At 39.4% G+C, this 25,478-nt stretch overlaps 1 protein-coding gene across 1 annotated transcript in view; it reads right to left on the bottom strand.

Annotated features, from left to right (window-relative positions):
• The window catches only part of BACH2 (BTB and CNC homology 1, basic leucine zipper transcription factor 2), a 235,103-nt gene extending 211,611 nt beyond the window's left edge, over positions 1 to 23,492 (bottom strand). Inside the window, exon 1 of the mRNA XM_004673699.2 lies at positions 23,447 to 23,492. The gene's annotated coding sequence lies outside the window, so the exon portion shown is untranslated. The remainder of the gene's footprint in view (positions 1 to 23,446) is intronic.
• Between the last annotated feature and the right edge of the window lie 1,986 nt (positions 23,493 to 25,478).

A 25,478-nucleotide genomic window follows, 5' to 3' on the forward strand; every position in this document is an offset into this window, starting at 1 on the left:
AAATATTGAGACAATCAATCCGGTGCATATTTACGTTGATACTGATCTTGCAGTAGATCATCATTTGCTGAATTTATTCCTTGACTACATGCCCATAATGAAAATGTGGATGGACTGTAAGAACCTTCTATGAGAAGCAAGATCTATGAAATTCTAAGATGCCTGCTTCCATGAATATCCCTTATTATTTAGCATACACAGATTTAAGCAAGGCAAAAACTTACACATATATGTATATATATATATAAAATAGCTTATTATAGGCCCTCCCTGGTGGCGCAGCGGGTTAAAGCACAGCACTGAAAATCTAAAGCCGCTTCTGCATGAGTTCAATTCCCGCCTGCCCTGGAGGTGACCACATGGTGTGGCAGACCTCTCCTGACCCTCCTGCTGCTCCCCTCAGCAGTGTACTTCATCGATCTGCCTGTTCTGTTCCCCACTCTGTCTCTGGTGAAGCCTTTCACCGCCCCTGAGCCTCTGGCCTGTACCCCAGTTCTGTATGCACAAATAAATAAATCTTTAAAAAAATAGCTTATATATATATAAATGCACATCATTTTGTGCATTTTTCCATCTCATTTGCAATCCCCTTGGGCTTCCCATCACCAAATCACCCATGTGCCACCACCATAGTCCAGTGCATTTCCTCCCCCCTGAAGGCAAAAACTTTTAACAAAAACAAATCACAACTCTTGTCAATAGGTAAACAGTATGCCATTTAAGAAAATGGTGACTTATTTTTGTTCCTACTGCCATCAGTGAATGCAGGTAAAGTTTTTAGAAAAATCTTCTGTTACCTTAAGATTTCAGGAAGATAAGTTCACACAGATGCAGCTGATGTTATTGAATTAACTCATTCTACTCTACAGTTCACTCCCTGCCAATTCCTGGGGCTCCATAAGCCATCTTTAATCAAGAATGTTTGACTGACTTCTGTTAGTTGTCAAGGTTTAATAAGCCAAGGTAGTTAATGAGTGATGGCTAGATTTCATTCCAAGACCTCACTTCATCCATGAAGCAATTAAGCATGTACCATGGACTCCCTCAGGAGAGTTAAAGGTGCCTTCGTCTACTAAGAGACAAAACTCAGTCTGGTCTGAGGGAAACAAGCAACAACTGAACCATGAAAAGTGGCAGAGGGCACCTTCTCTGTGTCTGTGTGAGAAGAATGTCACCAATTTGTTTTGGTCCACATTACTTGTATAGCTATTTCTTCTCTCTCTGCCTGACTTTCTGATATTATAAAGGCCTGTTAAGGGTTGTTTATATGAAACTTAGTACCCTGACCTACAAGCCAGGTATTCTGGAAACTGCTAAAATAGCAAACAAGATAATGGTATCGTTTTAGAAAGTGCCACACAAGAAAACTCCAATCAGCCGCTGAAACATTATCAGCAGAGAGATTTGTACACAGAATGAAGTCACTTTAATATTTCCTTTTCTCTACCATCCTCTCTTCCTGATATGCTATTATTATGTATATTTCCTTTTTATATTCCTGCACATAAAAAAGGTAGTCTTTATTTTTTTTTTTTGAGGAAAAAAAAGGTTAAGTGTCACAGAAATGATGGAAAGATCTGCAGCTCACCCCAATCATATGAATGTCACTACTCTACAACCCCCCCCCCTCCACACTTCCTCCCTACCCATCAACCTGATTTCTGTACTGATATTCATTCTCCATAAGAAACACAAGCAGTATGAAGAAAAGCAGGTTCTGGGAGTAATGGGAAAACCAGATGAAGTTTTATAAAAAGGGGTAGTTTCGGGGTGATGAGGCAACTGTTCCTGACACAAGTGAAGTTGCCGTCCGAGGGGCACATCTATCCTTCAGGAGACAGAGGTGGGTCTCTATCACTCCCTGGAGACCCCTTCAAGACTTCACCTACTTCCAAGGGGCTTCAAAAACAATCATCTTTAGCTTGAAGGGATATGAATTCAAATGCCTGTTTATGATATGCCTAACTGTAGTAGAAAGAGAGTTAGAGATTTTCACAAGTGACCTCAGTCTTTTCACAATGCCTGGGCCAATATGCCTCTCATTTGTGGACAAGAATTTATGTGCATTTGTGTGCAGAGAATTAGCGGAGTGTGGCACTACAGGGTGAACTCTTTAGAGATCGAAGGAGTTAAGAGTACCCAATTAGCTAGCTGAAGCTGAATGTCAGCTGGTATGAATGGTATGTAGCTGGGCAGATTTCCAAAACCCACGCCGTGGCTGCATATCAGGAAGATTGTTATAAACAAATGTGCATGTGTGCAAGGAGCCTGATAAGTCAATGAGGGAAGATAGACAGGGAACAGCAACCCAGCCTGAGGAAATATGCAGTGGGGTGAGTTTCCACTTTAGGTGAACAATAGCTTTTTCGGAAATAGGTCTAGATGGGCCGATGAACAGTTAGAAAGATTCTTTGACTTTTTACACATTTAATGACTGTTTCAGGGGACTAGCAGCTGGCTTCTCAACTTTTAAGTTATCCCAATACTTTAACACCACTAAAATTGTTTTAAAAAATATTTAGTATGAAAACATGCAAATATATGTTAATTAATATAACGCTATGCAAAATTGCATGTATAGAGCTCATTTATGTCTATAGATATATTTTAAAAGAAACATTAAAATGCCATCAAAATAAAACACTGGATAGTTTTGAGTGATGGAATGATGTGTTTTCGTTATACGGTGCTTTCCAATTTTGCTAAACTGAATCTGTATTTGTTTCATAGTCGAGAAAAAAACAAGTTGCTTAATTAAAAAGATTCTTCCACGATGAATGACATGGATAACCCCTGGGGCAGGTTCCGAGGCTGTGGAAGACTAGAAAGACACAAAACAAAACCATCCTTAATGCTTGTAAAATGTTAACATGAATGTCTTTGTATGTGCACATAGTATCTTCTGACTCATATTTAAAATGCCAGAAAGTATGTCCATTGATGGCTGGATCAAGAAGATACGGTAGATCAACAATGGAATATAATTAAGCCATAAAGAAAGATGAAATACAGTCATTTTCAACAAAAATGGAGGGAGTTTGAATGAATTATGTAGAGTAAAGCAAGTTAAGAACAATAAAAACAAACACTGGACATATATACAGGAGATGAAAAATACTTTCAAAAACTAATTGATGTCAGCAAACATGAGGAATTTGAGGTGGGTAAGAGAGGGGAGACAAGGGGACATAGGGATGGTGGCAAGAAAAATAATTTCTTTTAAATGAATCAATCTGTCTTTATTATAGAGAATAGATTTACAGGGTAGAAAGGCTTGAAGAGGTAAGGATAAAATAAAATAAAATAAAAATATACTGTAGAAAGCAAAAGCTGTGTCTAATTCTGTGTAATGTTTGACTCAATTGAAAAAACAAAACACAATTTTTATGACTATGCATATATACCTATTCTTGCTTGCTCTGGTAGCCATTTGGAGAATTCCTTAGTATTACTGATGCCTTGGACAAGAACACAAAATAAAAAAATATACATTCTTTGGCCCTCCCTGGTGGCGCAGCGGGTTAAAGCACAGTACTGAAAATCTAAGGCCGCTTCCCTATGAGTTCGATTCCCGCCTGCCCCGGAGGTGACCACATGGTGTGGCAGACCTCTCCTGACCCTCCTGCTGCTCCCCTCAGCAGTGTACTTCGTTGATCTGCCTGTTCTGCTCCCCACTCTGTCTCTGGTGAAACCTCTCACCACCCCTGAGCCTCTGGCCTGTACCCCAGTTCTGTATGTACAAATAAATAAATCTTTAAAAAATATATATACGTTCTTTTTTCCTTTTTAAAAACATGATGGTTTTTAACCACAATGGACTACGTTTTATGCAGTATCTACATCCATAGGAAGATTAACCTTCTGCCAGATTAAAGTGCAGAGAGAAAAAGAACTGTTAATTTTTTTTCCTAGCCCAATTCACTGTTACATAATGGATAAAATTCTAAGAATTAAGTTTGATTTCTGTATTAATTCAACTATGAGACTCTCTACTGACTCAGCTCCTGGAATAAAAATAAAGACACAAAAGGGTTTTTTCACTTAAGAAGCAAAACCAAACCCAATTACCCCTAAATCAAACCACTGGTATAAAGCTGGAGTTTGAACCAAAGGAGTAGCTTCCTTTTACAATGTTTTCCAGATCTCTCAAAGCACTTCCAAATTATCCCCCCAAATAAGCAAGGTTACATTAACATCTGAAGTTATTCTCAAGATGTACTGTGCTACCTATGAAAGCAGCTTTTAATTTTTTTTAAGTAGCTGCAAAAAGACACAAGTAACTGTGTTTTAAGCTGATAGCCTTACTAGAAATTTAAAATACAACGTATCAAATTAGCCCCAAATGTTCCCTTCAAGGTTACCATGAAATAGAGAGGCAGACAAATGTGAAATTCCAGGTGCTATTAAAAAGTCCCTTTTGAAAACCCTGTCACCAGCCCTCCTCCACAGCCCAACCCCCTGCCCCATCCCACTGGCTAACAGGGAGCAAGTGATCATCAGTGCTGAGTGTTAAGTGCACTATAGGTTATGCACACAATTAATGTCACTGTCAAAGGAGCCCTGGGACCAAGGTGTTTCCATTAGTATTGTAGAGATGGGTTTAAGATGAGGTTAGGGAATTTGCCTGAAGTCTCACAGCTCCTGAGTGGCAGAGCAGGGATTTGAACTCTGAACCATTAAGGAGATGTTGACTTCAGGGGGCTAATGAAGTTTGTGAAAGCAAAAGCAAATAAACACCATCATGCTACTTTTAATTTGAATCCTTTGCATATGTAGTTAGTCTTATTCTATATTAAGCACAAGATTCTATTTTAAAAAAGATTACAAATTCTGCCAACAAAAAGCTCCTAAGGGAAACTAAGATCATTTACTTAAACTGTAATAACTCAAGTCTTTTATTGAGAACATGGCAGTACTGAGGCTTGGGTGTGGTCACCTGAGAGAGCTGGAGGAAACCTAGAGGCAAAATGTACCAAATTTTCTATTGCACAATAGAATCTGCTTGTGGAAAGCACCCCCTAAACGGAAGTATCTGTCAAAGTAAAAATAAACCCAGTTAACAGCATCTGAAAAATATATTGTAAGTGGGATTCTTATTTCTCTCATTTGCAATGGTACATGAATACAGTTAGCTTTTGGGGGTTTTTGTTTTTTAAACAATCCTCTTAGGTTCTCCAAAACTCTGACAGGCACTGAAACCCATTTGGTAGTTACAAAGTGGAGAAAACCAGCTGCATGCTTCACAATAGTCCCTTCTAGGACTAAGGGTGGGTGGGGGGGTGGCAATCTTTGTTGACTCATGGGTCACCAGGAGGCCAGGTCCACTGAGAACTCACTCTCCACCAAAGAGGAATCATTCATTTCTGTTCACATAGAGATGGCTCATTCGACCGACACGTAAAAGTCAGATGGACTGATAACTTGGAATGCTACTTAACAATTTGCAATGAGAAATAAAATTTTCCAGCAGTGTTTTAAATAAAACACTTACTGAGCTGCTACTCTGGGTTAGGATCTGTCATAGGCACCTTCACACTGTGATTTCACTGAACTCTCACAATAAACCTTTGAAGCCAGTATATCTGTTGTGTGCATGTTGGAGTTAAGGAGGCTGCACAGGAGAGGTGAGGGACTCCTGCAGTCAGTTGAACAGCACAGATTCTAGCAGAGCCCAAGTTCCCCAGAGGCCTCCCTCCTGGGAAAGTGTTGAGTTCAGAAGGTGCTGAGAGGAAGCCAAGTAATCCTTGGTTGGTATTATCAAGTCTAACCACTTCACAATGCATTGGCAACACACAGCTGCCAAATGGCCTATAAGGACGTTCTATAATTTTCAGGCTTCCAACACCGCAGAGAACTGGTATAATTTCTAAAATGTTAGTGAATATTATCTATATCTTGTCTTATTTGTTTTGATTTTTTGATAGGATATCAAAAAATGGGTAGACAAACCATGAATTTATCAGGGTGGACAACCTTGTGGGAATTTTATACATAGCTAATCTTAGCCATTTTTATGCTGATGTCTGAGAGTTTCAGTTTCAAGAGATGATATTTTCTGCTACTGTTCCCTGAAATTCAAATTTTGAGGGTGTTCATTATTTGGTACTAGGCACTGACTTATTTTTATCTATCAAAAATACATAGATAACTGTAGTTATAGTGTATAGTCATTCACGACAACCTATCTTAATAGGCTCAGTCAAAGAATATGGTTAGTAATATTTTATAATATTTTTTCTGTTTCTACTGAAAAATTTGCTATAGTTACTTCGGACTACCAATCCAGCACAGACAACTCTTAAGAGAGATTTATTATCATGTAAGTTTAATGTTAAACAGCTACCATAAGGACATGAAAGGCCTGATTTTTTTTTTTTTTTTTTAAAGATTTTTTTTTTTTTTTTAAGATTTATTTATTCATACAGAACTGGGGTACAGGCCAGAGATGCGGAGGGTGAGAGGATTCACCAGAGACAGAGTGGGGAGCAGAACAGGCAGATCGACGAAGTACACTGCTGAGGGGAGCAGCGGGCGGGTCAGGAGAGGTCTGCCACGCCATGTGGTCACCTCCGGGGCAGGCGGGAATCGAACTCATGCGGAAGCGGCTTTAGATTCTCAGTGCTGTGCTTTAGCCCGCTGCGCCACCAGGGAGGGCCAAAAGGCCTGATTTTTTAATGCCACAAAAGAGGCCCGTTGGGTGTCTTGTATGTTGATTAACAAATAAAGGTTAGCTCTTAATATTACACCTATGCTTGACTTTGATTGTGGGCTTAGCCTAGAGAAGAAATCTTAATAGTGATTGTGCACTGCAACTTTGAACACAAATATTACTGTGGCCTACCATAATCACTCTCTTTTTCCAAAGTTTCCAAAGAACACAGAGGTGGAATGTTAAATTTTAAACACAAGTTGAGAGAGTAAATCGCTGCAAATCTACATGTACACATTTATACGAAATTAAGAGCAAACCTGTAAAACCCACCACCACCAACAACAAAAGTTCTTGGAGAGAATAATCATGAGGTAAAATCACTTCATTTTTGAGAGGCAAAGCTAAACCTCCAAGAAACAATATTTTTGTTTGTTTTCATTGAACTGGGATTTTCTGGAACGTAGTAAATTGTCTCAACACAGTGAACGCAGGAATCACACTCAGGAGTGACCCTTCATGTGCTTCCAACTGAACAGCTGGACAGGGGAGGCCACTCATTCTTTCCCTTCCCTACCCAAAGGGGGAGGTGCTAGAGTACTTTTTTATTATCTCAAATCTTTTTATTTGCTGAGCGATGGAGGCTAGTTAATTTGCTGGAGGAGGAGATACACGTGAGAGGTCGCTCTGGTAGGACAACAGGTGTTGGCAACAACGGGAACAACAGCAAAAGAACCAAAGCAGGAAGCAACTCCAAACATCTGCTCATGCCCTGGCCTCTGCCTGCTCACTGTAGCAGCTATCTGTTAACTCAAACATCTTGTAGCCCTAATTTTCCCACTGTTTGAGATCCCCCATAAAAGAAGTGCAACTTTAAACGGTTTTAAAAACTCCACTGCAGATAACTGTAAGGAATGTACTGAAAAAATGTTCCTTTATCACGAAGACATGACTCACTTCTGACGGACTATTTCTCTTCTGCTAATAACAGAATTTCTGTCGTCATCCACAAACATTTATTGAACATTTACTACACACAGAACATTCATCCCAGACAATGGAGAAGCAGTTGTCTACAATTAAAATTCCAAAGTTTCCCTGATATGTGACAGTGCAGAAAAGAGAATGCATTCGGTTTCATCTACTCTGTCCACAACAGTCAGTATAAAACAAAACTTATAGAAAACTGGAGTGCTTCAGTTAGTACAGTCTTCAGAAGTACTCTCAATCTTTCTTAGTATGCTAAAATTTTGAAAACCTTGATGTCATAAGCTATAAAGCATTTTATCCAGAAAAATGCATATACACACACCAAATATTCGACTTAATTCCTAGCATTTTACAGATACCCACACACACCTCCTCCAAAAGCCAGTGTAGGCTAAGGTACCAGGTAACAATTCCCAGGCTACTCTCGCTGCTTCATCGTACGCATGGAGACAATAAGTTTCCAGCAGGTGATACCAAGGTCATACAGCAGAAATCATGACAGAGTAAATGGAATGAAACTGAAAATGAGCCATACATCCATGAAAATTCTAAATCATTCTTTTCTTCAGAAGTCAGCCATATCATGTGACAGAAAGGCAAAATGTTTTGAGAATAATATACCTTGTTTTTATTGTAGGATTCTAGCTGAGTTTCTCATTGAACTATAGGTAGGTTTGTGTTTGCTTCAGTAAATCAATAAAACTGGCATAATCTGGCACATTCAGAAAAGGAGGGAAGCAGTGAGAAAATGAACTTAAAAACAGTTTTAAGGAACCTAACTAGAGTTCTCAGGAAATCTTAGTTAATTATATAATGGATATTTAAGTAGTATTCTGAATCATAGACTGCTCATTTATTTAGGAAGTGGTGGTCAATGAAAGTGTTAGCAATTACCAGTTCTAGAAACTTGTTTTAATGATAGATGGAATTAATTTCCAGCTGCCACATTAATTTGCTCACTTGCAAATGAAAAACTTAAAACATTCCTGTTGCATTTGCTTTTAGCTTAACAAATTCATTCAATATAATTTGCATTCAACAAATATCCTCCCTATGAGGCAATGTCACTAAATGAAAGTGTGCATGGGTTTTGGGATCAATAAGACCCAAATTCAAATACCAGATCATGTATATCTGGACAGATAATGGGCTCAATACTTAAACATCTGTGAGTTCCCAGTCTGTAAAGTTGGAACAACAGCACCTACTTTTGTGAGTTGGTTGTGAAAATTAACAATATAGTCTATTATAAAAGAAGCCAGTGCATAATCTGCATCCTAGATCCTTTTCCAAAATCTGATTTCACAACACCTAAGTAAATGAAGATTTAATTCATTCTTAAAATGACTCATGTATTTGTCTTAGTTTGACATATTAAAAACTATAAACATTTAAAATCAAGTGGCTATCTTTACAAAAGTACCACTGTCACACTTTTTGACCAAAAGGAAATCTCTAATACCACTGATGGGCTTTAAGTCATTAGATAACATCATTGCTTCAGAGTAGTAGAAAAACAAAACAGCAATAAAAGAGACAACCAACTTCATGACTTAAATATTATGGTTTGCTATTAAAGTGTTTTTACACTAGCTACCAAGTTTTCAGACTGCACCTACTTATCCTGTTCAAATTGCTGTCACTATTTTTTTCATCGGAAATTTCTTACAAATTACTTTGAGAAGCCAAAAATTTACAGTGGAAATTTTTCCCCTGTGTCCTTTTTTAGAAAAAAAAAAAAAATCTATTCAACAGGCAAATCTAAATAATTTTTAGCAGTTCTAAATGTAGAGAATTCATGACTTCTTACTGTAATTGAAAAGGAACATACAAAGCAATTATTTAGTCACTTATAAAGCCCACGTTCAGCTTCTGAAATAATGACTAACCTTATAGGAGAGACAAGACTTTTAAGAATTAAATGCTCAAGTCTAGCCATTTGAAGTAAGCACAGCAGGTTATGTAATTGTCCTCTGCATTCACAATATCCTTTTTTTCATTGTGGGTGCATATCATTTTTCAGTAATAACAGAACATGTAACAAAAAAAAAGTTACTGTACTACAGGAAATCATTCTAACCACAAGTTAAATTTCTGGCGAAGAGTAAAACTTCATTATTTTGGATTTCACTAGCTTCCTAAGGAAGAAAGTGCCCATTACTAGTATAGATCAAATTCCCTTGAGATTTTAAGATTCTTAAGAAAACAAAATAAGAAGCCTTAGGCACTTATTTGCATATAAATACTTGGATCTCAATTCATAACATCTGATGAATGAGGGCTGACTGAACAGCATTCCTAACCACGCTGGAATGGGATTCTCTGAAAACCTTGGTCAGGGTATGCTCAGGAACAAGGAGACAGGGAGGCACAGGGCACATTTTCCTAGAAAGATGGGGTGCCTCGTGTGCTTGTGTCTAAGGCCAGAGTCCTTGCAAGGTCATGGATTCCTCCTACCAGGAGGAATATGACTAGTTTGCACCAACAGAATAGGAGGAGAAAAGGGTTGAGTCACGCAGGGCTGTGACGTTTAAAATGTGAGCACTCATTCTTCATGTTCTCTTTCTCCTTCTACCAGCTAGATGGAGACAGTAAGAAGTCTCAAAAAAAGGTGGTATGGATAAAAGTGTGCTCCCCCTGCCCCTTCATATGTGAAAGTCCTAACCCTTGGCAGCTCAGAATGTGACCTTATTTAGTTATAGGATTGTTACAGGTGAAATTAATTAAGATGATCTCAAACTGGAACAGCGCAGGCCTTAAACCAGGGTGACTAGAGTCCTTCAAAAAAAAAAAAAAAAAAGGGAAATGTGGACAGACAGGAATTTTGGGGCAGGGTGTGAACTGACCGGGAGGAGACTGGTTATCTGCAAGCCAAAGGGGTGGGGACTGGAATAAATCTTCCCCTTGAAACTATCAAAAGGAACCAAACCTACTGATCCTTTGATTTTGGACTTCTGACCTTCTAAACTGTGAAACTGTATGTTTCTGTTTTTTAAGGCATCCAGTTTGTGATACTGAGTTTGGCAGCTTAGAGTTTTAACACAGATAGCAAGGCAAGAAGATGGAAGCTTCCTGGGTACAGGATTCCTGATCAAATGCAAAATAAAAGCACTTCACTGACCAGAAAAATCTATACTGGACTGATACCCTAGCAAGGAACATCAAAGGACTGAATTTTGAGGACTTAGTGTTAGAGAGCGAAATTGCCTAATACAAAGATGTAATTAAGAAGTAAACTGGCAAGTAATTTCCCAAGTTATTTTATGTAAAACAAACATGCACTCAAAGAACAATGTAATATTCATTTAAATTTTTAGGATAAAATGAAAATTTCAGTTTACAGGAATATATTTTGGGGTGATTCCTCTAAATCCTCCCCAGAGTACACATTTCTCTCCTTTGCCAGTAGAAGTAGGCATTTCCTTAAATATTTAAATAAGCCACAACATCAGGTTTGCTATACATAGTTTAAATTGTTTTATAATTCACTTACAATTGTCTTTGCAAATGCAGAGGAGCCTTTCTCTAAAGTGGTCTATGTGTGCGACATTTTACTTGGGTCTATGGAAGAAAATGCATTAAAACAAGATCTCAGCTTTTTCCAAAATTCCCCATTATTATCTTTTAATCAGTCTAAAAAAAAAAAAAAAAAGCAAAAAGCACCTCTTTATGATAGGGTAACTAACATGGTCTCACCTGGCCATTTTCATTAAAAATATTTTTCTTCTGTGAAGAAGGACAGATATCCTAGTGAAGACATAGAGTTACAATTCAAAATACCTCAAAAGCTTTTCTGGCAGCAGGGTTCCCATGTTTACAGAAAAGCTAGGATGAGTCAGTGTGAGCTCAGAGCTCAATTTAGATCTCAGCATCTGGACTCCACACACATGTGAGATGTAGCAACAGGTTTCCACGTCCTGGCTGATCCAAGGTCACTTACCAAAAGGATTCCTAATGGACAAGAAACCTGAGGGAGAGAGAAACCTCAACCGTACTGGGAAGACTTGACCACAGTCACCCCACAGCTGGGGAACGGTAGCACTAGCAGTTCCTGCAGCTGGCAGGTAAGGTGGCTGGCTGGGGAATGGCACTCTACCAGCCCTAACCAGCTTGTCACAGTCAGAAAACAGTCCTCTCAGTGACTCCTCTCCTGAAGCAGCTATTGTTCCAATTAGACTACAGGAATCAGGTGATGTAAATCCTTAGACCATATACAGTTCCAGCTAATATCTGTGCTTAATTTTGCTTTGTCTCAAAGAGGAAAAACTCAGGTAATGGAGGGGGGAAATGAAATACCCTTTCTTCCTTTAGTGAGAAGAAATCATAACATTATAATATAAACTACACAGTGAAATCTAAAAGAAGTGGGGGAAGAAAAAATAGCAACAAAATCTTCCCAGTCCAATGTTAAGCTCCATCACATTCACCTTGCTCATCCTCAGTTTTCCTGGGATGTGAGGTAGCCAGAATGCTGGTGATCCCGCAGCAGTGGATTTTATGTGCAAGGAAAAAATATTACCCCTGCTGCTCTTCCTCACCTTCCCCCTCCACGGTCTCTCTTCCTCCCTCTCCTTGTCTCTTTGTTGTGAATGTCAGGGCTGTCAGCGTCACAGTCTGACATGATTAGTGTTTCTGACATTACACCAAGAAGCAGACAGAGAGCAAGGAGAGAGGGTGGAGGAGAGAGGGCGGAGAGGAGGGGTAGGATGGGCAGACATTTAAAGGAGTCAAAGGCGAAAGAAGCCCGACCTCCTTGAGCTGAGGTTCCTGGATTACAGGGCAGCTAATAAATCACCCAAGATTTCTCTCATTTATCCAATTAGACTGTTTCTCTACTCCTGTGGAGATCCCTAAGGTGTGGATCTGTTCTGTAAGATCAAAGTCAGTGGCTCTAATAACAGATAAGACAGAATCCGTGATTCAGCAGATTTCCAGGCTGCGAAGTGTAACAATGGCACACTTTGGAAGATAGCGCCAGTCCATTTCGAGTATCGATTCACTGCACTTTGTCACTCTAATGATGTTATCTCATTAAAAGAGATAAATGCCCCACTGTTCTAAGAGCATCTGCTTCTTACTTTTCCTTTTTCAACAGCATGGCTCTCAGCAGCAGAACATTAAAATCAAATTGAAATCCAATGCAAGACTAGGCGCCAGAGCTACGTATGGAGGCTTCTTTTTAATTGCTTTTTCCTACTCTCAACCCCCTCTCTGTTCTCCACTTGCACTCAAACCCCCTCTCCTTCCACCCAATCACCCACTGCAACACACACTGAGGAGAAACAGATGCAGAAAGTAATCATAAAGGAAACATTTACTGAGTGCCTATTTTGTGGCGCTTCTACCATGTCAACATTTAACTTAGTCCTACCACAACCAGCAAGCACAGCAATCCCTGGTGTGCAAATGGAGAAAGAAAACTTGATGTCAAGGTACCTGCTCAAGATTATAGGGAGTGAGAGACTGAGTTAGAATTTGAACAAAGGGTCCATCCATGTAGGTATTTTAAACCCCCATTTTCATTGGCAGAACAAATAGGTAAATATGACTGCAACTTGATTAGGATAGGTGAAAATAACACGAAAGTAGGTGGCAATTACTTTTCAGCCTGCTAACACCCAGGAACACAATGCCATAGGCAGTGCAATGGTTTTGTTTCAACAGATTTCTTATTAAATAAAAAAAGGTAGCAATTTTCCATAATGAATGTTTTATACATTATTCCTTTGTGTATCAGGCCTCTAAAGTACACATTATTAAAGTCTATTAAAGTCTGTATTTAGCAGCATTACTAATGTGCCTTTGGGGAAATTATTACAATGAAACAGCATCAGTCTTTCACAAAATTTCAATTGTTTAATATTCCTCTTCTGATCTTCAATACACATGTCTATTTTTAGCTATAATCAGACCTCATCCGAAATGCCATAATCCCAGCCTTGAGCTGTCACAACAAATTGTTTATGGGTTGGATTTAAGAACTAACAAGGCACACTGTTATAGCTAATTTCACCCAACATTTTTTTTTTTTCGTAACTCGTTGCAGTTTTCCTACTGTTCTAATTAACAGGTGCTTCTTGATCACAGTGACATGTGATGACACTTTACCTCTCTGGTTAGGGTTGGTTATCTTAATTAATTGCTTATATTTTTACCTAATTGAGACTAGCGTCTCAAGGTAATGTCGCTTTTATAAAGCCTGAGTGTGGTAGGAAGTTAAAAACTAATCCAAGAAAGGAGAAAGAAAACCAAACAAACAAACCAGAAAACATATATGCTGTGATTAATTAAATCCAAATGTTTTTACTTTAATCTAAACATTGTCATTTATGAGAGACTACAAATATGTATCTTCTGAACATTCATTGAAGAATTTCTGCAAATTATGTAGTTATATATGCTCTAAATAGACATCTCTCCTCTGCTACATTAAAAAAAATTTGTATCTCAGGGTATGAGGTTTTAAAAAAATGAAGCTAATAATGCATGTATATTCAAAAGCATAATGTTCCTGGGAATATCTCACAGAAATCTGTTAGGCTATTTTCTTAATACAAAGGTAATAGGAAGGTAGAAATATTACAGCAAACAGCTACATGTTTTAAGGTCTTTAGATTACAAAAAGGGAGAGAAAACAGTAATTCAAAGTATTAGGTACTTAAATTAACAAGCCAAACTGGAAACAATCTCAGTTATGTATAACTGTAAGACCCAGCAATTCCATGGTTTGAGGTGATTTGTTCACAGAATCAGGGAAAACAAGTTACTTGTTAATATTCTAAAGATGGATAAGCTGCAGATTAACTAAGAAATCACACAACCATGCTTCTAATAGTCACATTTCCAATCACCACTGCACTAAATAGGATGTAACTTAATTGGGCCCATTAAGGTCTGCTAATTGAGAAAAAAGGCAGAGTTGAAGACTCAGGAGGAAGCAGAGGCATTCCTCTTCCTGATTCATAAAGGCCAGAACCGACTGGCCTCTTTATTATAACAACCTGGCCACCACTGGCATCAAAGAGAGAGGTCCCAGCACAAATCACTTGCCAAAGAGCCCATCCAATTATGCTGAGGGCTTGGGTTAATACAGTAAGGCGAAACCCACCAGTATCATCAACATTCAACTGAAGTTCCATGTGAAAGCTGGTGTAAGGCAGTTCATCAGTTAAAAACAAACCTTTTTGGGCATTTGGGTTGATTCCATGTCTAGATTAAAAAGATGTGGTAGATATATACAACAGAGTATTACCCAGCAATCAAAAAAGATAAGCTCATGCTTTTTGCAGCAACATGGATGGAGCTGGAAGGGATCATGCTTAGTGAAATAAGCCAGAAAAAAAACAACAACAAAAAAACAGATGGTTTCACTCATAGCAGGAGTGAAAGTGGTGGGGGGCGAAGGGGAAGAGAGAAGCAAATGTAATAAAGTATAAATGAGAACAACGAACAACTATAAACCAGAGACATGGTAAAACCAGAGACATCATATTGGGGTCAAAGGGAAGGGGATAAAAACTGGGGTGGGAAGAGGGCATGGGACTATGGTGATGGTACATGGGTGAACTGGTGGTGGGAAGACCATGGGGACTACAACTGAGATGGAAAAATGTACAAAATGAAGAATGATGTAAAAAAAAATTAAAAAAACAAAACAAACTTGTCATCAGGAAAATCTGAGGCACTATACATTAAATCCTCAAGAAATATAGATGAGAGTCCCAGAGTGAGTGTGTGAAGTGCCACTATAAAGAACAAAATGGCACCAAGTATCTTCTTTCTTCCAAAGTGAAACCTGTTTTATGGTCAGTAGCTGTGACCACATTTCAAAAAGCTCGTCATGAATCACAGCTAGGCCTCTCAGACTTGAAATTACATTATGGTCATGTCCAACACATCCTTTCTCCTCCTCTGGGGACTGTTGTGGTTTTAAAATAAACCAAAAGTCCAGTCTTTTTATTCTGGAGCCATAATTTATTTCCTACCTGCTGGGATTCTCCTTCATCGTTTCTGACATGATTGAACATTGTTAAGTCAAGGCCACTGACACTTTCACCCCAAGTCAGGCGTCAGCTGTCCATGTGCCCAGGATTCCTGCGGGGAGGGCACACGTCTCGGGGCTTGTGCTGTGCTGACTTCTGGATGCTCCAGCACAACTCATCTGATGCTCAAATTCTCTGTATGGAAAGGTTTAGGTTTTCAATGTAAGCCCTGGCCCCCTGAGAACTGCTTCTCAGAGATGAGCACTGACTGCCATGAAGCGCTGCTCTGAGATTCAGAGGTGAGCCCCACACCTGAGAACTGACTGAAAGGTGTTAAGTAGAAAGCCAGAAAAGCCTTGGGACTGAAACGGCAGCGCTGGTGTTACTTTCCCAGCAGATAATTCTACACAACTCAGAAAACAATTCTCAAACAGCATGTAAATGTTTTATGTCTATTCACAGACAAGTCATACACATGGACACATATTAAAGACAAATCAGCATAAACATATGCATGTAAATGTTTTATGTCTATTCACAGACAAGTCATATACATGGACACATATTAAAGACAAATCAGCATAAACATATTCAGTGAGTTCGTTTAAAGACTTAAAAAGTCTTTGCCATACTTTCCCCTACTTTATATCCAATTACCATGTACTAGATTACATTATTAGTATTACTTAAAATCTGTACCCCAAACCTCAGTAAAGAATTTTCCTTCCTGAAAATTCACCGTATTTGTGATACATACAGGAGAGGCTGGAAGTCTAACGGCCACTTTCACACATCTAAGAGGTGTTACATATTTCATTGACATGTAACACAGGTGCTGGCATGCAGTTTCACAAACCCTATCAACAAAGTTTTATGTTTTTTTAAAAGATTTATTTATGCATATAAGAACTGGGGTACAGGCCAGAGGTGTGGGGGGAGGAGTGAGAGGAGTCACCGGACACAGAATGGGGAGCAGAACAGGCAGACTGACTGGAATACACTGTTGAGGGGAGCTGCGGTGGGTCAGGTGAGAACTGCTATGCCATGTGGGTCACTTCCCTGCCTGGGGATCTAACTCGTGCTGCAATGGCTGCTGATAGCTTCCTAGTGTTGTGCTTTAGCCCATTATGCCTCCAGGGAGAGCACAGCCTATCAACAAAGTTTTTACAATAGGGACCACAGATTAGTTTTCCCTTTAAAGATTCAGAGGGTGAGAACAGATGTGTTACAATGTCCAGGGCGCTGACTCTTAGGGTGCAGGCAAGACTGCCAGACATAGCACAGCCCAGCAGAGGCTGTCAAACTCTTGCCGCAGGACATCTTTAAAAATGATTGCAGACCTTAAAGAGCTTTTGCTTACTATGTTAGTTATTTTGTTGCGTCTTGTTTTATTGGACAGTTATTTTATCCATTAAAACTTAATTTAAAAAATAGACTAAAAGAAGCACATATCCCAACAGCTGTGGCAAGGATGACGCCTCTCAAGGTAGCTTTGAAAAACCATACTTTGTCCTTTCAGAGAGTGGGGAAGGCAGAGAATGTCTTAGTATTATTATGAAAAGACTTTTGATCCTGCAAGTGACCTTTGAATACCTCCCAGGGGTTTTCAACCCACAATTTGGGAACCAGTAGTCTAAATTTTAAACATCAGCAATGCCTATGAACAACTGAATGAAGAAATGACATATACTGAGAATGGGGATGCAATGGCCACTTATGAGTTTTTGAGCCATTAAAACAAAGGACAGTGTCTTTCTCTAGAGCATTTCTCCACTCACTACTACCCCAAATCTTCAGTGCACTGAAATGCTCTTCCCTGGTAATAGGTCAGAGGGACTCCCACGTCTAATGCTGTTTTAACCAAGGCTCTCTCTCTCTTTCTGTGTTTGCTCACTGAATAACTTCATTGTGCTATCCTTCAAATTCAAAGCAGCTAAAGTAGCATTCATTTTAGAATGCTTGCTTCATTATCTGATTGCTAATCATGTACACAATTTTTTATTGTGGGGAAGTTGAAAAGATAGAAAATAATTTTTCAAAAAAAGGTGCAAATATACTCTCTAAGAAAACCACTACCAACATATCTGTCCATTGTATGCATTTTAATATAGTGAGGTTGATATCCTAAATGTGACTTAATATCTTTTACTTTAAAATATTATTTTTATTGTGGAAAACACATATTACTACAGAAAAATCTAGAACAAGCAAAAAAGGAAATATTTTGATATGTGTTTTGCACTCTTTTTTCCCCTGTGGGTAGAATGCAACTTTTTTTTTTTTTTTTAAAGATTTATTTATTTGTGCATACAGAACTGGGGTACAGGCCAGAGACTCAGGGGCGGCGAGAGGCTTCACCAGAGACAGAGTGGGGAGCAGAACAGGCAGATCGACGAAGTACACTGCTGAGGGGAGCAGCGGGTGGGTCAGGAGAGGTCTGCCACGCCATGTGGTCACCTCCGGGGCAGGCGGGAATCGAACTCATGCGGAAGCGGCTTTAGATTCTCAGTGCTGTGCTTTAACCCGCTGCGCCACCAGGGAGGGCCTAGAATGCGACTTTTAAAACAATTAAAAAATAATACACATTGTCATATAACTTGGATTCTTCACAAGTTATTTAAGCTATCTGTTGATGTCATTAAATATTCCTCCATTTTTCCTTGGTATTTAAATTACATGAGTGTCCCATGGTTACTACCTTTCAAAAATTACTATTATAAAATTCATGGTGAACATGTTAGCTAAGTTTTTATTTTAACTTGCTTTTATGGCATATAAGTAACTGTTCTAGAAATAGAACTTCTGAGTCAAAAGTTGTATGTGTTTTAGAGGCCTTGATACACATTGTTTTAAGTTCCCTTTGGAAATGTGTTTCACTAACTGTGTGAGGTAGTGTGTGAGATACTCGCTCTCTCCATTCCTACAGTCACTGGGTCTTAAGACTCTCCATTAATTGCAGAGGTAGAAAACGCCATCACATCATTTTAATTTGCAATTTCTTTGGAAACTGTTGAGAGTGAACATTCTTATAAGTTACTTGTTGATCACATTTCTTCCTTTTTTGACTTCATCTGTCTGGTTTTGGGCCATTTTTTATTGATCACCTGATCTTAAATTGTAGGGACTCAATAAAGTAGTGGGTTCTGTCACAAATGTTACTAACATTGTCCTGGTTGGATTTAGTCTTTTAGGATAGTGCAGAATGTCCTTTGGTGGAAAGTAATTTTGAGGTTTTCAACGTCAGTATGTTCTCTTTCTTTATAACTTCTGCTATCAGAAATTAATGCAGATTCTCTAGTCTAAGATCATTTGATTTTTATTTGTATTTTCTTCCGTGCTGCTAGTTTTTGAAGTGTGCAATATCTCTTCAAAATCTGGCACAAGGAAAACTTTTTGGCATTATCTTTAGAAAAATGGTAGTGGAGACTCATTAAATATACAGACTGGTGAGCTGCTGAAACCACCAAGAGTGTGTAGGCAAGGGGAAAACAGATAGGTTTGTGTTTAATATGTTCATTACTCACCTGTTCCTCATACTGCATCCACTCTCTGTTATCTTGCTCTTTGAGTATAAGAAGTTTAAAATGGAAAAAGGTTAGATTTAAATATTAAACCTCTGGAGCCCTCCCTGGTGGTACAGTGGGTTAAAGCACAGCACTAAGAAGTTAAAGCCCCTTCAGCATGAGTTCAATCCCTGGCTCTAGAGGTGACCCACATGGCATGGCAGACCTCTCCTGACCTGCCCACAGCTCCTTTCAGCAGAGTACTTTGTCAGTCGGCCTGTTCTGCTCCCCACTCTGTCTCTGATGAATCCTCTCACCGCCCCTGCATCTCTGGCCTATACCCCAGTTCTGTATGCATAAATAAATAAATCTAAAAAAAAAAAATTAAACCTCTGGGACTGCTACTCTCTTCTCCTTGGCTAGAACAGAAGCTTTGGCTGGCAGAGACCTTTGTTTTGTTCAAGTGGATAGCTATGTTGGAGAAGCTGATGTTGAATCATGTAGAGTTTTATGTGTATGCCAGGTGTTGGGTGGGAAAGCCAGGTGGGTAATGAGTTCTGGATGTCACTGTTTCATATGTCAAAGAAATGCAAAGGAAGAAAAACTCCAAATGCAGGCAGAAACTAAATTTCAGTTTTGGTTTTTGACTGCAGAGATATTAACCTGATGTAAAAGTGAAGCTGCTTCAAATCTAGTGCAGTAAGATAGGGTGCTAAATATGAAAAATATGCAGAAGGAAAAATATGTTGGCCAGATATTAACTAAAACAGTGATATCTTGTCACCGAAAGAGAAAAAAAGACACTATGTTACTTCATTGGCTGCTATGGCATTTGTCCAGAGCAATAACAATCAGATCTGGCTCTATTTGAACATAATAGGAAAGAAACAGTTCTCAAGAAGATTCATTTTCACTGTTTGGGGAGGAAATGGGGTATTCTGTGTAATAACAGAAAAATCAATTATTTTTCAATCAGATGGAGTGTCCTCATAAATTCAAGGCAGACGACAACAGGGGATATGCTTTCATGAAAACAATGAGCATGAAGGAAGGAGTTTGGAACTGTACGTTTAGGTGCTGCTAGGAAAAGAGCTGTTCCAAAAGCATAAAGCATTTCCTGTCAGTGTGGCTTTGTGGACCTGCGTGGAGGTAGGTACTCAAGAGCCATCATTCTGCCCAATTTGCTTCAAAAATCTCCCATCCTGTCCAACTTACCTCCCATGTGGCTATGTTGTATGCATGTATGTTTTTTAAATAATGCATTACAATTTTCTCTTGACAGCGTAACACAAAGACAACAAACTCAAAACATTAAACCTTCTTACTGGCAATAATTAGGATGCTATATATAAAACCAAGTTATATGTAATAACAAAAGAATGACTGAGAAAGAAGAATAAAAAGACTTTTTAAGGTCTTAAATTATAAAGTTTTTGGTGAACACTTGGAAAGCTTATAGGAAGGTAGAAATATTATAGCAAACCAAATGTTGCCTAAAGACCTAAGGAGAGTATACAAGTTGGAAAGCTGGTTTCAAATCCACAGACAGAGCAGGCTGGATGGTTATCTTGAAGAAATTTGTGTACCCAGCTTATTTAACATGTAAGGCTAGCACATTATATATATATATGAGTGTATGAGTGTATCTCCTCTGGACAAACCTTATGAACTGAGTATCAAACCAGCACACTCCATGTCCACTAACCTCAGAAATGGCACCAGGCAGAAGAAGAAGATGAGCTTTGCGGCCAGGAAAGCCCCCTTCTCTCTTAGCCGCACACACACACGAGCAAGCCAGACATCTGAAGGCAAGAACTGCACCCCTTCCTGGTGTACCCTCAGACCCTCACACAGACAGAAGTCCAAACTGTGAGGAATGAAGGCCCTATCCAGTGACAGTGGTTCACTGACTAGGAGCATAGACACATCAACTGAGGCAAGGTGCTGATCTCTGGAATGTGGAGGGCAATCTCATGATTCCTAGGGTATCAGCTCTGACTGACCCAAAAGAGCTGCAGAGAAGTAACACTGGATCCTAGACTGCTGCAGTCACTCTCTAGCCCACTCCTCCTACTTAAAGTATCTGGGCAGCTAGCTGGGATCTGGAAAGGGAAATCAGTGGCACAGTGCATATCCGGGGAAGAGGAAAGTGCCCCTTCCAAGTAGCTCCCACTTTCGAGGAACAAATCTACTTAGAAAATCAATCAAACCTACAAAAATATTCCCAAGATTCTAATTTACATATCTGAATTGTCTGGGTTTATTTGAGTCAAGAAGATCAGCTTCCTCTCCAGATGGTGACCTAGTCTTTGTGTTATGCTAAGAAAAACCATGAGAAAAATGCTGACCGATGAAGGTCACACAGTATGCTTAATCATTACTTTAAGTTGAAATAACATAAAAGGCAGCACTCACTGCGCCTCTCAGGCAGAACAGAACTTCCCAAGCAACAGACACACCTACTGAGACACTTGGAATTTCTGAGCCTACTTCCCAGCTATGAGTTAAGAGCCAACCCATGACATCAAGTCTGAGTTACCCTGGAGAAACTCAGGGTAGGGCGGTCATAGCAAACTGCACTTGCCAACCAGCGATTTCCCAAGAGCAGTCTTAGCCTTTCAATACACCAAACTCCAAATAATGAAAGCCAAGGTTTTCAGTGACCACAATGATAGAAATCCTCACGTTCTCCTTTCAATGATGATCTTGGGGCAGATTCTTCCAGAATACCTTCCAGTATTCCCAAAGCTCACTTCTCAAAGCCTGCTTAAAAGTATAGATTTAAGTATGTGGCGGTGGTGGGAGACAGCACAACATTTCCGTCCCTTTGGCTTGGCTCAAACAAAAACCTCTCAAAAAATAATTGCCTGTTTTTTTTTTTTTTCTTTCTAGTCTCTTCAGATGAGGCAAAACAGTCTCCCCTGAGAAACCAAACAAATGGCCATGAGAAAAAAATACCACTGGAAAGAGTTCTTAGCAGAAGAATCCCAACAAGATAAATTAACTTCCTAAAGTTTACGGATTCCATAATACCTTTTAAAGACCAAACCACCTATAAGAGCTGCTTAACTTCATCACAACCCATAGAGAATGGATAACATCTCTTCTTACAAATCTCTGGAAATGGCTCTCCCCTGTTTGAAGTCCTTCAGTGGCGCCCAGAATCTGCTCCTTACCTGCTTCTCTGGGCTGTGTCTGCAATATTGCACCAGTACAGTGGTTCCAACCAGGGGCATTTTTGTCCCCTGAAGAGATACCGGATTTTGTGTGGGGACATTTCGGTTTCACTACTGAGATGCAGGGGGGAGATGCTACTAAAGTCCTCCAATACAGAAGAGAGCCTCTGTCTTACAAAGAATTAACTGGCCCAAATGTCAGCAGTGTCAAGTTTGAGAAACCTGCTCCAGCCATATCAAGCTCTCTGTGGTTCTCCAGACATGTTTATATGCTTCTGTGCCCACAGATATAGGATAGTTTCTTTAGATGGAATGCCTAGTCTTCTTTCTATGCCCAAGCAATCATTTATCAACCAGGATTCAACTCAAAATCCCACCTCCTCTCTATTGTCTTTTCCAGGTCCCCCAAAGATGGATGTACCAGTTTCTAGTACTTAGCTCATGAAAATAACTAGCCATGTTGCCCCCATATAGTCGCCCATGGAATGCAAGGCCTAAGCCTTATTCATTGTTGATTTCCAGAGTGTCCATGTGGCAATAAACCAGTTCCCACTGAGTCAATTATGGAAGAAATGGTGACTTATGGATGTACCTAAGACGCTTTCAAAACAGTATCTATGGGATAACAATATCCCCAACTTCAAACACAACAGAGGCAATTATTTATCAAATGCTTATCATGGGGACAGGCACCATAGTCAGAACATATTAACTCATTTATTCTTATAATAACCCTATAAAGGACATACCATTATCGCCACCATTTTACCGATCGAGAAAGTAGGGCATAGAGAAATTAAGCTACTTACTACCCAAGGGGACCAAAGATAGCAGCTGAAAGAGTCTTAATCTTACAATATTCATGACAAGGCATCCATGTTAACAACCAATGTTCAGCTTCTCAGAGAGCTCTGGGAAACACAAGTGGTATCACTGGAAGACTCTACGACCATCCAGTGGCCATCAGCTCATGTGCCCAGGACTATAAACACTGCTTTCTTGGGCCACACAACTCTCCAACCTCTAAAATATTTCTGGTAGAAGAAAGTAGCCACCTCACACCATTCAAAGTACACTTTATGTACACAGGGAAAATCTTGGCATTTCAAGAAGAAACAAGGGCTGATTCCTCCAAGTTACTCTTACCTTGTTCATGCTGTAGGGATGGGAGCAAAGGATCAGACATGTCACAATGTGAGGCAGCTCTTGAAGATTCTTCTTGTCTGCTTCTTCCCAAAGCAGACAGCAGCACTGAGGACACAAAGAGAAAAATCATCAGCCAGAATTCAGGAAGACATAATTCTATTATGTCCAATAGAATTTTCTTCCACGATGGCAGTGCTCCATGACTATGCCATCCAATATGGTAACTACTAGCCACATGTGGCCACTGGGTACTTGAAATGTGGCCAGTGCAACAGAAGGCTGAATTTTCAATTTTATATAATTTTAATGACATTTAAATGTAAATGGCGACACGTAGTTAGTGGCTACATACTGAACAGAGCAGATCTAAAGAATCAAATGAAGAGTCTTCAGGCTACAGCCAGTGGCACCCGGTGGTCAGAAAAAGTGGGCTGATAAATGCTCAGAGTGAGTAAAGATACGCAGGGACAGAGACATGCATTCAGTCAGTTGCTCTTTTTTGAGTTCTTATGGGGTGGTGGGTACTGAGGCTAGAGTGATCAGTAAGCTAGCAGTCAATTATTTAGAGTTTCTACCTCAGACTTTGACATTATTAGGAAGGGTAAGAATGTAACATGTACATAGCACCTACTATGTGTCAGACCACAATGCCTTCTGCTGCTACCAGGGAAAAAAGGAACAGACAGGCATTTATTAGAATTTGAGTATATCATTGCTAGGGTTTAATAAATACAACCTTCCAGAGTTCTTGGGAGGCAATGTTCTATAAGGAAATTCAGGAGGTTAGTTTTCCATGAGCCAATAAAACAGGAGGATCCACAACCCCGTCAAGTAGCATAAAAGTCCATGTTTTCCCACGAGTTTATGGACACCTAATTTTTGACAAAGGAGCAAAGAAGATACAATGGAACAAAGAAAATTTGTTCAGCAAGTGGTGCTGGGAAAACTGGGTAGCTACATGCAAAAAAATGAGACTAGATCATTGCCTCACTCCAGTCACAAAAATCAACTCGAAGTGGATTAAAGACCTAGACATAAGAACGGAAACCATAAAATACCTAGAAGCAAAGATGGGTCAAACACTTCACGACATACACTTTAGCGACATCTTTAAAGACAGAGCACCCAACGCCACAATAGTGAAGGCAAAGATAAATAGATGGGACTATATCAAGTTAAAGAGCTTCTGTACAGCAAAAGAGACATTACTAAAAACAAACAGAAAGATCACTAATTGGGAAAACATTTTCTCACACAAAAGTAGCGATAAAGGACTGATCACAAAAATATATGGAGAACTGATGAAACTCAACAAAAATGAAGTAAACAACCCCATCAAAAAAGGGGCAGTAGAGCTAAAAAGACACTTCTCCAAAGAGGAAATGCATATGGCCAACAGGCATATGAAAAATGTTCAACATCACTCGTAATAAGGGAGATGCAAATTAAAACCACAATGAGATACCACCTCACCCCAGTGAGAATGGCACATCTTCAAACAACTAGCAACAACAAATGTTGGCGAGGATGTGGAGAAAAAGGAACTCTCCTGCATTGCTGGTGGGAATGCAAACTAGTACAACCACTATGGAAAACTGTTTGGAGGTTCCTCAAACTGCTAAACATGGAGCTTCCCTACAACCCAGCAATCCCACTCCTAGGTATCTACCCAAAAGACACAAAAACACTGATTGAAAAAGATACTTGTACCCCCATGTTTATTGCTGCTTTATTTACAATTGGAAAAACATGGAAGCAGCCCAAATGCCCAAAAGTAGATGACTGGATTAGAAAGATGTGGTACATATATACAATGGAATATTACTCAGCAACCAAAAAAGAGAAACACATGTCTTTTGCAGCAACTTGAATGGAGCTGGAAAAGATCATGCTGAGTGAGATAAGCCAGAAAGAGAAAGAAAAATACCGGATGGTTTCACTCATAGCAGGAGTATAATGGACCAGGCGAGAAAATAACAAAAATAATGAACAACCATAGACCAGAGACATTCTGTGGGGGTGGAGTGGGGAA

The sequence above is a fragment of the Condylura cristata genome, unplaced genomic scaffold (genome assembly GCF_000260355.1).
Source record: "Condylura cristata isolate star-nosed mole 26May11 unplaced genomic scaffold, ConCri1.0 scaffold00001, whole genome shotgun sequence".
NCBI classification, from domain to species: domain Eukaryota; kingdom Metazoa; phylum Chordata; class Mammalia; order Eulipotyphla; family Talpidae; genus Condylura; species Condylura cristata.